This window comes from Pan troglodytes, chromosome 13 (genome assembly GCF_028858775.2).
Source record: "Pan troglodytes isolate AG18354 chromosome 13, NHGRI_mPanTro3-v2.0_pri, whole genome shotgun sequence".
In the NCBI taxonomy this organism is placed as follows: Eukaryota; Metazoa; Chordata; class Mammalia; order Primates; family Hominidae; genus Pan; species Pan troglodytes.
The window spans coordinates 116,209,373-116,224,359 of NC_072411.2; the positions used below are offsets into that span (position 1 = coordinate 116,209,373).

A 14,987-nucleotide genomic window follows, 5' to 3' on the forward strand; every position below is an offset into this window, starting at 1 on the left:
CAATCTTTTTCTATTTCAAGTTTTATAATTTCCAATACCCTATCTTCAAATTTGTTTCCTCTGCCTGCTCAAATATGCCTTTGAATCCCTTTAGTTAATTTTTCCTTTCAGTTGTTATATGTTTCAGCTCCACATTTCTTTTCGGATTTTCTCTTTTTATTGATATTTCCATTGTGTTCAACATTGTTTTTTGTTTATTCTTCTTTTGCTTTCTCCACTTCTTCTTTTAGTTATTTGACAGTCTTTAATACAGTTATTTTAAAGTGCGTGTCTAGTAGATCTGACAGCAAGTCTTTTTTAGGGACAATTTCTGTTTTTTTTTTTTTTTTTCTTTGAATGGACCATACTTTTCTGTTTCTTTCTAGGCTTTGTGATTTTTTGTTGTTGAGAAATAGATAGTTGAATCTAATAATGTGGTAACTCTGGCAATCAGATTTTTCTTTCTTCCCCAGGGTTTGCTGTGGTTTTTTAAAAATTATTTTGGTTTATTGTTTTTGTTTTCCTATTGTTGTAGGCAGTCTGTGTGCCAAGAGTTAGCCTGAGGTGTAAATTTAAGGTCTCTTCTGGTCTGTTCTGACCCTGCACCTTTCAATTGACATGTGTGGTCACTTTGTAATTTTCCTCACATATGCAGTTGCTTTTGAATGTTCTAAATGTCTTTAATGTCTGATGCCCAAGAGGGGAAAAAGAGAAAAATGAAGTGATGGGAAAATGATACTGGCCTTTTAAATGCCCTAGAAGTTATTGTGGCTGGTGGGGGAGCGCTTGCAATAATGCGGGAGGTACAAAAACAATAGTCAGTCGCTTCTTTCTCTGCACTTCTGTGATCGGAAGCAGCAATCAGTAATCAGAGAACAAATCTCTGGTATTTGGGGAATACGCTTCTTTTTTTCCCACTCTGGCTCCCATAAGCTATGGACAAGCTGCTCCAGGAACATGTGCACTGCCATCTGCGATGGGGACAGGGATAGGTAGCTACTATTATGTTAAGAGCCGAAATTGACCAAAATTAAGTGCAGTTTATTATCCAAGCTCTCCAGAGTTCCAAAATAGTTATATTGGTCAGATTCTTCTAGTGCAATTACAATTGTTGTTTAGGTGGGAAGAAAGATTCCTGGTGCTTCTTATTCTGCCATCTCTCCAAAATTTTCTCTCCAATTGATATTTGTATATTGCTCATGTATCCTGTAACCTTGCTGAATTTGTTTATTAGTTTTTACAGTTTTATGTATATTCGAGTTTTCTACATACAAGATCATGGAATCTGCAAATAGAGAATTTTACTTCTTCCTTTTCTATCTGGATACCTTTTATTTCTTTTTCTTGATCGTTTTCCCCTGCTAAAACATGTAGTGCAATGTTGAATAGAAGTGATTAGATCGGCCATCTTTGTCCTGCTCCTTATTTTAGGATGAAAACTTTCATCTTTCATTATTAAATATGTTGTTAGCTATTTTTTTTTGTAGCTGCCTGCCTTTCATCAGATTAAGAAAGCTGTCTTCTAACCCTAGTTGTTTTTTTTTTTTTTGCTGGATTTTGAGAAATGTTTTTTCAGGGTCAATTAAAATTATTGTGTGGTATTATTCTTCATTTTCTTGAGTGTTTTATTATATTAATTTTTAATTGTTAACACATCCTTGCATTTCTAGTGAAAATCTCACTGTTCATTGTGTATAATCCATTTTACATGTTGCTGGATTTAGTTTGCTAATATTTTGTTGAGAATTTTAAAATCTCTGATATTTATCAGCAGTTTTGATCTATAGTTTTTTTTCTTGTTATGTATTTGTCTGGTTTTGATATAAGTGTAATATCGACCTCATAGAATGAGTTGGGAAGTATTCCTTCCTCTTGTATTTTTTGGAAAGTTTCTGAAGTATTGATATTAATTCTTCTTTGAATGTTTGGTAGAATTCACCAGTGAAACATTTTGGGCCTGTCCTTTTCTTTGTGTAGGGTTTTAAAATTACTAATTGTTATGGACTGAACTGTATCCCCTCAAAGTTCATGTGTTGAAGCCCTAAGCCCCAAGTAATTCTATTTGGAGATAAGGCATTTAAAGCGGTAATTATGGTTAAATAAGGGTAAAGCCCTAATCCAATAGAACTGGTATCCTTTTTTGTTTGTTTTTTTTTGTTTGTTTGAGATGGAGTCTCACTCTGTTGCCCAGGCTGGAGTGCAGTGGCGTGATCTCGGCTCACTGCAAGCTCACCTCCTGGGTTCACGCCATTCTCCTGCCTCAGCCTCCTGAGTAGCTGGGACTACAGGTGCCCGCCACCAAGCCCGGCTAATTTTTTCACATTTTTAATAGAGATGGGGTTTCACCGTGTTAACCAGGATGGTCTCCATCTCCTGATCTGCCTGCCTTGGCCTCCCGAAGTGCTGGGATTACAGGAATGAGCCACCGCGCCCAGCCAGAACTGGTATCCTTTTAAAGAGAGAAAGAGACGGCAAGGGTATGTGTGTATACAGAGAAAAACCTGTATGAGGACAGCAAGAATATGGCCATCTGCAAATAAAGGAGAGAAGTCTCAGCAGAGATTAAACCTGATATTTTGATCTGGGTCTTCCAGCATCCAGAAATGTGAGAAATAAATTTCTGTTGTTTAAGCCACCCAGTCTGTGGAGTTTGTTATGGCAACATTAGCTAACTAATTCAATCGCTTTACTCGTTGTAAGTTTATTAATATTTTCTGTTTCTTCTAGAGTCAGTTTCAGAGGTCATGTCTTCCTAGAAATGTATCCATTTAATCTAAGTTGTCTATCATAGTACTTCGTCTTTAAAAAAAATTTCTGTAAGATTGGCAGTGAGGTCCTCTCTCTTGTTTCTGATTTTGGTAACTTTAGTCTTCTCTGTTTTTTTTCCTCTGGTCAGTGTTACTAAAGATTTGTCAATTTTGTTCATCTTTTCTATGAACCTACTTATTATTTTATTGATTTTTTCTATTGTTTTTATAATCACTATTTCATTATTTCCTACTGTTATTTTGTTTCCTTTCTTTTGCTTTCTGAAGGTTTAGTTTGCTCTTTTTTTTTAATGTCTAAAGATAGAAGCTATGGTTATTGGTTAGAGCTCTTCCTTTAAAAAATAAGCACCAACATTCATAAACTTCCATCTGAGCACTACTTTAGCTGCATCCAGTAAATATTGGTATGTCGTGTTTTCATTTTCATTTATCTCAGAGTATGTGCTAATATTCCTGTGATTTCTTACTTGATACATTATTCAGGAGTATATTGCTAAATTTTCTATATTTTTTAAAATTTCTCAAATTTCATTAAGTGATTGATTTATAAGTTCATTTCCTTGTGGTCAGAGAACACGATTTCTACGATTTCTATGATTTAATTTCTTTTAAACTTTACTAAGGATTATTTTATGGCACACTATACGATTTATCTTGGAAAATGATCTGTTGTACTTTGTACTCTGCTACTGCAAAGTGGAGTCTTCTATAGATATGTTAGTTCTAGATAGTTTATAATGTTGCTCAAGTCTTCTATATCCTTCTTGCGCTTCTGCCTAGTTAATTTATCCATTAGGAAATTGTGATATTGAAATTTCAGACTGCTTTTGTTGAATTGTTTATTTCTTCCTTCAAATTATCAGCTCTTGTTTCAGGTCTTTCAGGTTTATTTTATGTACCTATTATTAGTGTTATATTGTACTGATGAATTTACCCTTTTACCATTTTAGGACATCCCTGTTTAACTTCCTTTTACATTTTTGGTTTATAGGTTTATTTTGCCTGATATTAGTATAGTTACTCCAACTCTCTTATGCTTACTGTTACTGTTTAATGGTGTTTCCTTTCCCTATTCTTTTCAATCTATTTGTATCTTTGAATCTAAAGTGTGTATTTGACAGACAACATATAATTGGATCTTGTTAATTTATCCTTTCTGACAATCTCTGCCGTATGATTGAATTGTACAATTCATTTCAATTTAAATGGAAGTACGTATAAAACAAGGTTATGCATTGATTGGTTGATAAAAATATTGTGGCCAGAGACTCACAGGAACCAAATTCTGTTTTTCCACTACATGAAATGGCTCAGTATTTGCCTATTTAAAATTGTTGGTGACTTTATAAAACATAACTACATATGAATAATAAAAATTGATGGTATATACATGTAGTATATGGATACTATTTTATACAGTTGCTTTCTATGTCAGGTAAGAGATGAAAGGACAATAAATATGCAATTATACTACCTTTTATAATCATCTCTATTTATATTTATTTGTATTTTATGTGTGGATCCAAATATTTGCCTGATGTCACTTGTTTTCAGCCTGAAGAACACCTTTAGTATTCCTTGAAAGGCGGGTTAGCTAGCAATAAATTCTCTTAATATTGATTTATTTGGGAATATTTTTATTTCACCTTTTTTGAAATATAGTTTTTCTGGACACAGTTTTCTTGGTTAAAAATTCTTCTTTTTTTTCTGTCAGCACTTTGACTATGCCATATATTGCCTTCTGAACTCCATTGTTTCAGATAAGAAGTCAACTGTTAATCTTTTGGGATCCCCTGTACATGATAAGTCTGCTCTTTTGCTACTTACAAGATTTTCTCTCTTAATTAATCTACACATCCAGAAAGCCCAAAGAACTCAAAATAGAATAAAAATGAAGAGATCCACACCTAGACCAATCAGAGTCAAAATGTTCCAACCCACTTTTAAACCCTTCTGTTTAATATTTTCACTCTAATTATTGTACTTTTAACCCTGGACTTTTCATTAATTCTTTTTCTATAACATCTAGCTCTTTATTGACATTCTCTACTTAATAAGACAATGCCATCATACCTTTGTTTAATTATTTAAGTGTGACTTTGTTTAGTTTTTATTTATAATATCTCCTTTGCAGTCTTTGGCTGATAAGTACAATATTTGGGTCCTTTCTCTTGCCATTTTCTTTGCCTGTGTATGGCTGTGAATTGGACATTTTAGAAAATATAATGCAATGTTCAGTATTGATTCTCCTTCCCCTACCCTGGACTTGTTTGTTTATTTGTTTAGTGGCTTGGCTGACTGTTCCAATGCGGTCTGTTTTCTCCACAGTGTGTAGCCTCTGAAGTCACTGAGCAGACAATGGCAGCTTTAGGCATAGAGTGCAGTCCCCCTGACAATCTCTCCCCCAAATGACAGTGGTTTCAGCTTGGCTGTCTTTTACTGTGGACTCAGAGTCTCTGGGGTTCAACTTTTGATTTTTTGACTTCACAATGGGTTTATCAGGATGCAACCTCATTGTAAGTCGAGAAGCATCTGTATTTCTCACATCTTCCTTTTAATTTTCTGGTTGGTCTGTCTCTCTTGCTATCACACTCAGCTATTAGACTCCATTAATTTGTAGCTGATTGCTCTATTATTTTAGAGAATACCTCAGGGCATAAGTTGCTCCACAGTTTGCTCCAATTATCATCTCAGTCCCTTTGCAGATGTAGTCTTTGAGGACAGTTAGTGAGCTTTGGTGTGACCAGAGGTGTTCTCTTTTTAGCAGCCTTTTTCCTTGATTCTCTCTTTTAAGCGTTTCAATTTTTACTATCGTATGGCTATAAACCTCCACTTAATTGCTTACGACCAAAGTCACCATTGTTTTCTATAGCACTGTTATGCTTTTTTCTCCATACTTTGTTCTAAACATCTCCATGATTTATTCTAAATAAAGTCAGCCTCCTTGGGGAGAGCTACAAAGCTCTCTGTTCTTGGTCTGCCTCTGTCCCTGGGCAGAATGTCTGCACTACTTCTCCGAAGAACAGCTTACACTTATCTTGGAATAACATAGCTACTCTATGAGTGGAGTGCTGGGTTGGGATGACAGCCTCTGGTTCTGTAGGAATACTTTCATTCTATAAGCGAGATGGATCAAAATGATGGGACCCAGAATAATAAGCTCACTGCATTCAGAGTATAGGTTCTGTCCTACAATTAAGGTTAGATGGAGAAAGGAAGCCTGAGATCTGTTAGCATTAGAATAGAGTTTCTGCAACATATACCTAGGGCAGAGGAAAATTGCTAGTTTGGGACTTCCCTTCCTGAGAAGAAACCATAGCACTAGACTGGGCTCTGGGAGGAGATGGAGACATATCTTCTTGGTTGTACTTGGACAGAGTAGAGCTTCTCTTCCACTGAGCCTGAGGGGTCTGAGAACAATTGTAACTCAATTGTCATGGTCTCTTACTGTTCTTACTGAGATTTAATATATTTTCTTAAAAAATGTTTCTTCATTTGGAGTATTCCCTTTGTATAATTTTCTAACTCTACTATATAAACCAAAATTTTCAGTGAGTTAAAGAGTTAAAAGTATGTATCTCATAAAACGTTAATGTAATTTGTAATAAGAAATGCTTCTAATATTAGATGTTAGAAGAGGAGAAGCAAACTTTATATGCTGTATAATCCCTTTAAAAATATTAATACAAACATTGCTGATGACATGATAAAGTGAAAGAAATTTTTTAAAAACATCTGCCAAGGTGTTGAAAATAATATTTCTAAGCAAGGTGATTAAGGGTGACTTGTATTTTCTTTGACACATCCTTGCATATTTTCCAAATCTTCTATGGTATACATATATGTCTATAATAATTAGAGCAATAATCCTTATTAAAAATAGTGATGCCTTTTTTAGACCTTACACAGTGTTTAAACAAATTTTACTAATTGCTTGGTGGCTGCTAGCATGATCATTTTTTCCACAGTCTTCTGACTCTACTTTTGCTGACTCTGCCCTGATATTTCATCTTGATTGATACAGTATGTGATCTACTCCAGTCACCTTTGTTCCTCCATTCATTAAGGGAAGCATGAGGGGAAGATGAAATTCACACCTAGGCAGTTATTTTCTTCTGCTTTATTCTGACTCCAAACTGCTGCAGCTCTTGCAGGTCACATGCAGCTCTGAGAGAGATTCAGTCAGAGCTCACCTTTTAAGCCCAGAGGTTCTCAGGCTGTATCAACTTTTGAATAACTTAGTTCAATCTAATTCTATTTTTTTTCCTGTAAATTCAAGTAGTCATCATGATTTCTATGATTTCTTCCATGAGAAACTGTTATATTCAATATACCTTATATAGTTATTGTTATTTACATTCCACTATAGGAACATAAAAACTGTAGTAGGTCCTACCACTATTTCACCTTAAATTGTATTCTGTAGGACAAAATCTTCCATCAGCACCTTCTTTATGTTGAACTCATAAAATATGGCAGTCTACAAATCTATTTATCTCTTCTTAGGTATCCATTAGGGAATTGGTTTTCTATCACTTTGAATTTTGCTCATTAACACCCCTCAAATTCAACAAAGCTAAATCTTAAAGGTAAATGAAAGTAAAGAGAGACCAAAAGAGAGACATGTTTAACTCACAAATGAAATATCTAAAAAGATTTTCAAAAAACCAGATACTACTATATACAGCTAATTGGAGAAAAAAGGAATAGACTCTCTTTATTTGTGAGTCTAAAGTCAATTTTAAAGAGTTCAATACAGAAAAATTTATATATAGATGTAAATATTTAAATATAAAATTTTGTCAAATAACTAAGATGAAAATTATGTCCTAACCCCTGCTATGATTATTAAATAGCAAAGTAAGGTAATTATAGATGATGTTGTCACCATGTTTTATGTTTATTAAAGATAGCATTTTAATTTTAGGTTAAATATACAATGTAGGAGTATAGTAGTTTATGGGCTTTAATGCACATTTTATGAAATTTTGAGTCTGTTTGCATAGTCACTGTGTATGCTACATTTAGGCCAATTTTATGGGACTTGAAGAACCATAGCACTATTTTAAATGATAATGCTGGTTTATAGGGATTGTGCTTCCTTTTACGATATCAGTGATTGATTTATTTAATGGCTAATTTTTGATGTACTTCAATGTGTAGAGGTAGAATACTTATATAATGTTCAACATACTGTATGGAATTATTCACACAGCTGCCGCAATTTGTTTATTTAACTACAAATTCAAAATTCCTTTCCTTTCCTTTCCTTTCCTTTCCTTTCCTTTCTTCTTTCCTTCTTTTTTCTTTTCTTTTCTTTTCCTCCCTCCCTCTCTCTTTCTCTCTGTCTCTCTTCTCTTCTCTTCTCATCTCTTTTCTTTTCTTTTCCTTTCCTCCAGAGTCTCACTCCATCACCCAGGCTGGAGTGTAACAGCGAGACCTCAGCTCACTGCAATCTCCGCCTCCCAAGTTCAAGTATTTCTCCTGCCTCAGCCTCCCAAGCAGCTGGGATTACAGGCACCTGCCACCACACCCACACCTGCCACCACACCTGTATTTTTAGTGGAGACAGGGTTTGCCATGTTGGCCAGCCTGGTCTTGAACTCCTGACCTCAAGTGATCTGCCCACCTTGGCCTCCCAAAGTGCTGGGATTATAGGTGTGAGCCACCGTGCCCAGCCTCAACTACTTCTTTTAAGCCTATAGTATCAGGCTTCTGCTGATGGAATGAAGAATTCATTGGGCTTAGATTCAGGAGAACTGAATTAAAATCCTGTATGTTTGGGCAATGATTAACTAGCCTTTTTAATTTCAGTTCTTTTCTCTTAGTGAGACAAAGCTGCAAATTTGACGTAAAAAGTCCAAGCTGTAAATTCTGGCTCTATCAGGTGTTAATGGGTATTTGACATTGGAATCATTTCTTGATTTCTATGAATATCAGATTCAGTTTGTAAAATATGAATCATAATATATATCACCTTGATAAAAACATGAAGTAATGAATATCAAAGTGTTTTGTAAATGGCAGAGCATTATTCTAACTTTTGTACATAGCACATATATATTTAGTGCTTATTTTTATGCTGAGTTCCCATTCTCAAGTGTGACATCTTACTGGAGGAGGCAAATACAAATAATATCCATACAAAGAGTCAGATAACATGCAGATGTACAAGTATTATAGACAGCTTGCAGAGCTAAGCAAGCATAGAAGACTTGAGTAAACAAATGGCATTTGAGGTGGGATTTAAAAAGGGAACAAAATGGGAGCAAGAACTACAACAGTTGTGTAGTGGTGTGAAATTAACTTTGGCTAAAGTAGATAACAGTAAGATATAGGCAAAGACATGGTAGAAAATGAGGTTTGCAAAGCATTTTGAGGCAGACAGAGAGCTATTAATAGGAGTTTGGACCTTTTTCCTTGGGTTAGTGGGGAGCTGTTAGAGCTCTTTAATAATTCTCCATCCAGATTATGGCTGGTTGATACCTATGACTTACATATTTTTGACTTAATATCAAATGGCAATAGGAGATGCCGGGTGGTTAATCCTGATATGGTTCGAATGTTGGTGTTCCCTCCAAAATTCCTGAAATTGATATTGAAACGTAGTCCCAAATATCAACAGTGTTAAGAAGTGAGGTATTTGGGAGGTGATTAAGTCATGGAGGCTCCTCTCGCAGTGGGATTTAGGCCTTTATAAACGAAGCTTCACATAGCATTTGGCTTTTTCTTCCCCTTCCTTGCCTTCTGCTGTGTGAGGACACAGTGTTCAAGACACCATCTTGGAAGCAGATACTAGGACCTCATCAAATACTGAATTTACTGGCACCTTGATCTTGGATTTCACAAACTCTGTAACTATGAGAAATACATTTATCTTTTTTTATAAATCATATAATCCCAGGTATTTTGTTACAGTATCACAAACAGACTAAGACAATTTCTAAAATCTGGCACCCTGAGCTCAGGTGTCAGTTTAATAAACCGAGTGTGGGTAAAATGTGGAAGAAAAAAAAAACACCCTTTAGCCACTATGCTTATAATTATTTAACAGTTAAAAAAAAGGCACAGTAGTTGTCTCACTCCGTTTGGGCTACTATAAGAAAATGCCTTAGACTGAGTAACTTATGAAAAACAAATTTATTTTTCACATTTTTGGAGCCTGGAAAGTCTAAGATCAAGACACCAGCAGATTTGGTGTTTGGTGAGGGCTTGCTGCCTGCTTCAAATATGGTGTCTTCTTGCTGTGACCTCACATGGCAGAAGGAGCAAAAGTGTTCCCTCAGACTTTGTTTATAAGGGTACTACTCTCATTCAGGGTTTTGCCCTCATGACCTAATCATCTCCTAAAGATGCCATATCTTAACACTCTTGCATTGGAGATTAGGTTTCAGCCTGTAAATTTTGGGGGAACACAAACATTTAGACCATAGCTGTAGTGAAATATTGTCAGTCAAGTAATGCTAAAAGTTTTGCTTTTTTTTTTGTTTATTTTTAAAAACATTTTTATAGATAGCATCTTACTGTGTTACCCAGGCTGGAGTGCAATGGCACAATCTTGGCTCGCTGCAACATCTGCCTCCCAAACTCAAGTGATCTGCCCACCTCAGCCTCCTGTGTAGCTGGGACTACAGGCGCCCACCACAACACCTGGCTAATTTTTGTATGTTTTTGTAGAGACAGGTTTCACCGTGTTGCCCAGGCTGGTCTCGAGCTCCTGAACACAAGCAATCTGCCCAATTTGGCCTCCCAAAGCACTGGTTTACAGGTGTGAACCACCACATCCGGCGAAGTAATGCTAAAAGTTTATAACAGCACACTATTGGTGAACATGACTGGGCATATGTTCTGTAGGCATACCTTTTTAGGTGAAAGTACATCCTGGCCTCATTGGAGTATTTTGTAGTTGTCCTTCCAAGGATATGCATGAACATAAACAATTCACATAATATGTACATACATATGTTTATCATAAAGAGTGAATGCAAAATAAAAATGTACGGAGTGAATATTTGGCAGAGTACATTTACTTATTTAGTTTACATAATTATACCTTTTGCTCATAACCCTGACAGAACAGGTCTAATTTTCATTAAGCATGACTACAGTTTTCCTACACTAATCATATTAATGTTGTACTTGTTTTGATACCAAATAAAGTAATTAGGTTGTTTTTGATGGTAGTGAATATAATATGTATATTAACAAATTGGCATCTGTTTTATTTCATTTTTCGTTTCAATTTAAATGTAATCAACCAATAATGACCCTAGTAAGCTAGTTAATAATTAAGATAAGCATTCTTCCACTAAAGTTATATAGTTTATTTCAAAACTTATGTTTAATACATTTCAAAAGATATTAATCAGAAATGTTCAAGAGAAATGGATATTCTGAGCCAATTGTTGACATTCTAAATCCAAGTACATTAACAGCACCTTTTCAATCATAACTATTGCATCATTAGTGCACAGTTACATAGTGCTAATTATTTTATTTACCTCTACATTGAATGAATGCTGTTAAACCTTTTTAAATAATTGATAATTTATTAAATACTAATATATGCAAAACTGAACTATACAAGTTTTTCAAAATTATATCTGCCATCTTTTGATTATATAAATACAACATATACTACCTGAATGCAAAATTAACATATTATATTTTTATTATGTTAAAACATACGTAACATACAGTTTTCCATTTTAACCATTTTAAATGTAGAGTTTTCAGTGGCATTAATTATATTCACAATATTATGCAACCATTACCAGAATCTATTTCGGAATTTTTTATCACCCCAAACAGAAACTATGTTCCTTAAAAAGTTAAGCATACAATTATCATATGATCCAGCAACTCTGCTTCTAAAAATATACTGCAAAGACTTGACAGCAGATACTCAAACAGATGCTGGTACACATACATATGTTTAACTTTTTGAGAAACAGTGTAAGTGTTTTCCACAGTGGCTATATCATTTTATATTCCTGCCAGCAATAAATGAGGATTCCACTTTCTCCACATCCATGACATGCTAACATGTGCTATTTTCTTGTTTTTTGTTTTTTTTTTCAGTACAGTCATCCTATTAAGTGTCAAGTGATATCTAATTGTGTGTGTGTGTTTTTTCAATTTTAGTTTTTGTGGGTGCATAGCCATATATATTTATGGGGCATATAAGATATTTTGATACAGGCATACAATGTATAATTATCACATTAGGGTAAATGGGCTATTCATAACCTCCAGGATTTATTCTCTGTGTTACAAATAATCCACTTATACTCTTTCAGTTACCATTGTGATTTTGAATTGCATTAATGACAAAAAATGTTGAGCTACTTTTCATATGCTTATTGGCCATTTTTAAATCTCCTTTGGAGAAATGTCTATTCAAGTCTGTATTCATCAGAGAAAAAGAACCCATAGGAGATATATATTTATTATACAAATTATACATATAAATATATATAATATAAATCTATAAAAAGAGATTTATTGTGAGGGACTAACTTATACAATTATGGAGGCTGAGCAGTCCCATGACTTCTGTCTGCAAGTTATAGGCACAGAAAAGATGTTGGTGTAGTTGGCCAGTTCAAACCTGAAGGCCTGAGAACGAGGTGCACTGATACCTGATGCAGGAGAAGGTGGATGTCCCAGCTCAAGCAGAGAGCACATTCAGCCTTTCTCATTTTTGCTCTATTTGTGTCTTCAGTGAGTTGGGTGGTGCCCACCTGCAATGGTGAGGATGATCTTCTTTATTCAGTCTACCAGTTCAAACACTACTCTCTTGAGGAAACCCCCTCACAGATGCACCCAGAAATAACGTTTTGTCAGCTATCTGGGTATCTCATAATGCAGTCAAGTTTACACTTAAAATTAACCATCACAGAGTATTTTATTTACTTTTAATTTGCTTTTTGTCTTCTTGTTGTTGGCTTGCATAAGTTCTTTATATATTCTGGATATATATTTTAAATATAACCATATACTTTTTCCCTTATCAGGTATATGATTTATAAATATTTCCCTCCACTCTGTGGGTTGTGTTTTCACTCTTCTGATGGCATCTATTTTGATTCCCTTATTTCCTTTAGTTTGTGTTCAGCTAGTGTTTTGATATAGATTTTCTTGAATTCCAAGTGCTTGGAAACAAAACAAAACAAAACAAAAAAACACCTCTCAGTGTTTGACGATTAATTCTGTGCTGGGTCACTCTTTTAAGATTTAGCCAGCCCAGTTAAAGCTCTGGCCCAACCTTTACTTCCTACTTGTGCTGAGTGTGGACATCAGCCAATGATGAAAGCTTAAGGTTTTCTTGGGTCTTTTTTGAGCATGCATCCTATCCTAGGCATGTTCTTGGTTTCCAAATTCACCAGTATATACAGGCACTTTTGAGTGTTCTCATTTCCCAAAGAAATTACCTTCCTGGCTTTTTCTCCCAAGATTTAGGCAGTCAGTTGTGTGTCTTAATGGTAATCTCTCTTTTACCTCAGTTGGCTGCAGGTTCTTCATTTGCCTTCCCTTTTTGAATAGCACCTTCTGTTTCCTCTGCTCTTGGTGGGATCCAAGATATGAAACAGAAACAAGAACATTATGTCACCCCTCAGGTAGCACCCAAACAGGTTAGAACAAAGAAACAAAATCTGCTCCTTCCAGAACCAGAGGCCAGGGTTCCATGCTGAGAACACGGGTTAACATCTTCAGGACTGCAGCAAAGCCATGGAGAGGTGTGGGTAAGGGCGAGTAAGAATGCCACAATTTTTTGCTACCATTTTTAAATTGCCCCCCTTTTTTTTGATTCGGCATTCATTTGGTTACTGTATACTTTTTTTTTTTAATTCAAAAAGATTCTAATTTTATTGACATCACCACTAGAAAACTTTATAAAATATTTCTTTTATTTATTTATTTATTTATTTTTTCTTTCTTTTTTTTTTTTTTTATTATACTTTAAGTTTTAGGGTACATGTGCACATTGTGCAGGTTAGTTACATATGTATACATGTGCCATGCTGGTGCGCTGCACCCACTAACTCGTCATCTAGCATTAGGTATATCTCCCAATGCTATCCTTCCCCCCTCCCCCCTCCCCACCACAGTCCCCAGAGTGTGATATTCCCCTTCCTGTGTCCATGTGATCTCATTGTTCAATTCCCACCTATGAGTGAGAATATGCGGTGTTTGGTTTTTTGTTCTTGGCATAGTTTACTGAGAATGTTGGTTTCCAATTTCATCCATGTCCCTACAAAGGATATGAACTCATCATTTTTTATGGCTGCATAGTATTCCATGGTGTATATGTGCCACATTTTCTTTATCCAGTCTATCAACTTTTGACTGTTTCTGGAGTTCTGACAAAGTTGGTTTGACAGTTCTGCTTGTTTTAAATGATTTTTGTGAAGGCACAGATGTTTGGAGCTGCCTAATCTGGTGTTTTGTGGATATTGCTGTCCTTTACTGTAATTTTATATTCCAATTTAAGTTAATGGAATTAATAAGTAAACCTGTGAATTATAAGACTTGCATTACACAAAGTACTGTAGGACGTATGCTGGTGGAAGATGGACCCTCAAGAATTTGAGAGGTAGATATGACCTGCATATACATATCTATTACAGCAGGTAGTTTATGACCTGTAGTAAATCAAGGGAGTCAGGAAAAGATTAATAAGGATAACTTTTAAGGTGGACTTTGTAGCTTAACTAGGATTTTTATAGTTAGTGATAATAGGGAGAAAAAGTTTAGCTGGAAGAACTGAATAGAATCCTGTTTTATGAGTATATAGGCTATTTGTAGAGTTTTGGTGGAAGATAGAGCCAGATGATCATAATTAGTTCTGTCTCTTATTTAAAAGACAATGAAAATAAAAGCTTTTAAGCAAGGAAATGCTACGATTTAAGCTCCACCTTCAGAAGATTAGTTTGGCAGTGATGGGTAGAATGCATTGAGCCTACAAATGTATATTATATACATAAAATTATATATACAATAAATGTGATTATATTAAGACTTTTGAAATCTAGGAACTCTTAGTTTAAGTCAATAAATAAAAGATTTGCTTATTTTAAAACCCATCTAACCATTATGACACCTAAGATTTTTAAAATACTAGGCAAATGCAGTTAAAAAACAAATTATGTTAAATTTAGTTTCAGAGTATGTTTCAATGAAATATAATAAATACTATCAGAAAGTTACTTATTAAAATACCATTTAGAATCCGCGGTA

At 34.9% G+C, this 14,987-nt stretch overlaps 1 protein-coding gene across 8 annotated transcripts in view; it reads left to right on the forward strand.

Moving 5' to 3' along the window:
- SPAG16 (sperm associated antigen 16) overlaps positions 1-14,987 on the forward strand; it is a 1,140,172-nt gene that overhangs the window by 683,743 nt on the left and 441,442 nt on the right. The gene's annotated exons all lie outside the window — the stretch shown is intronic.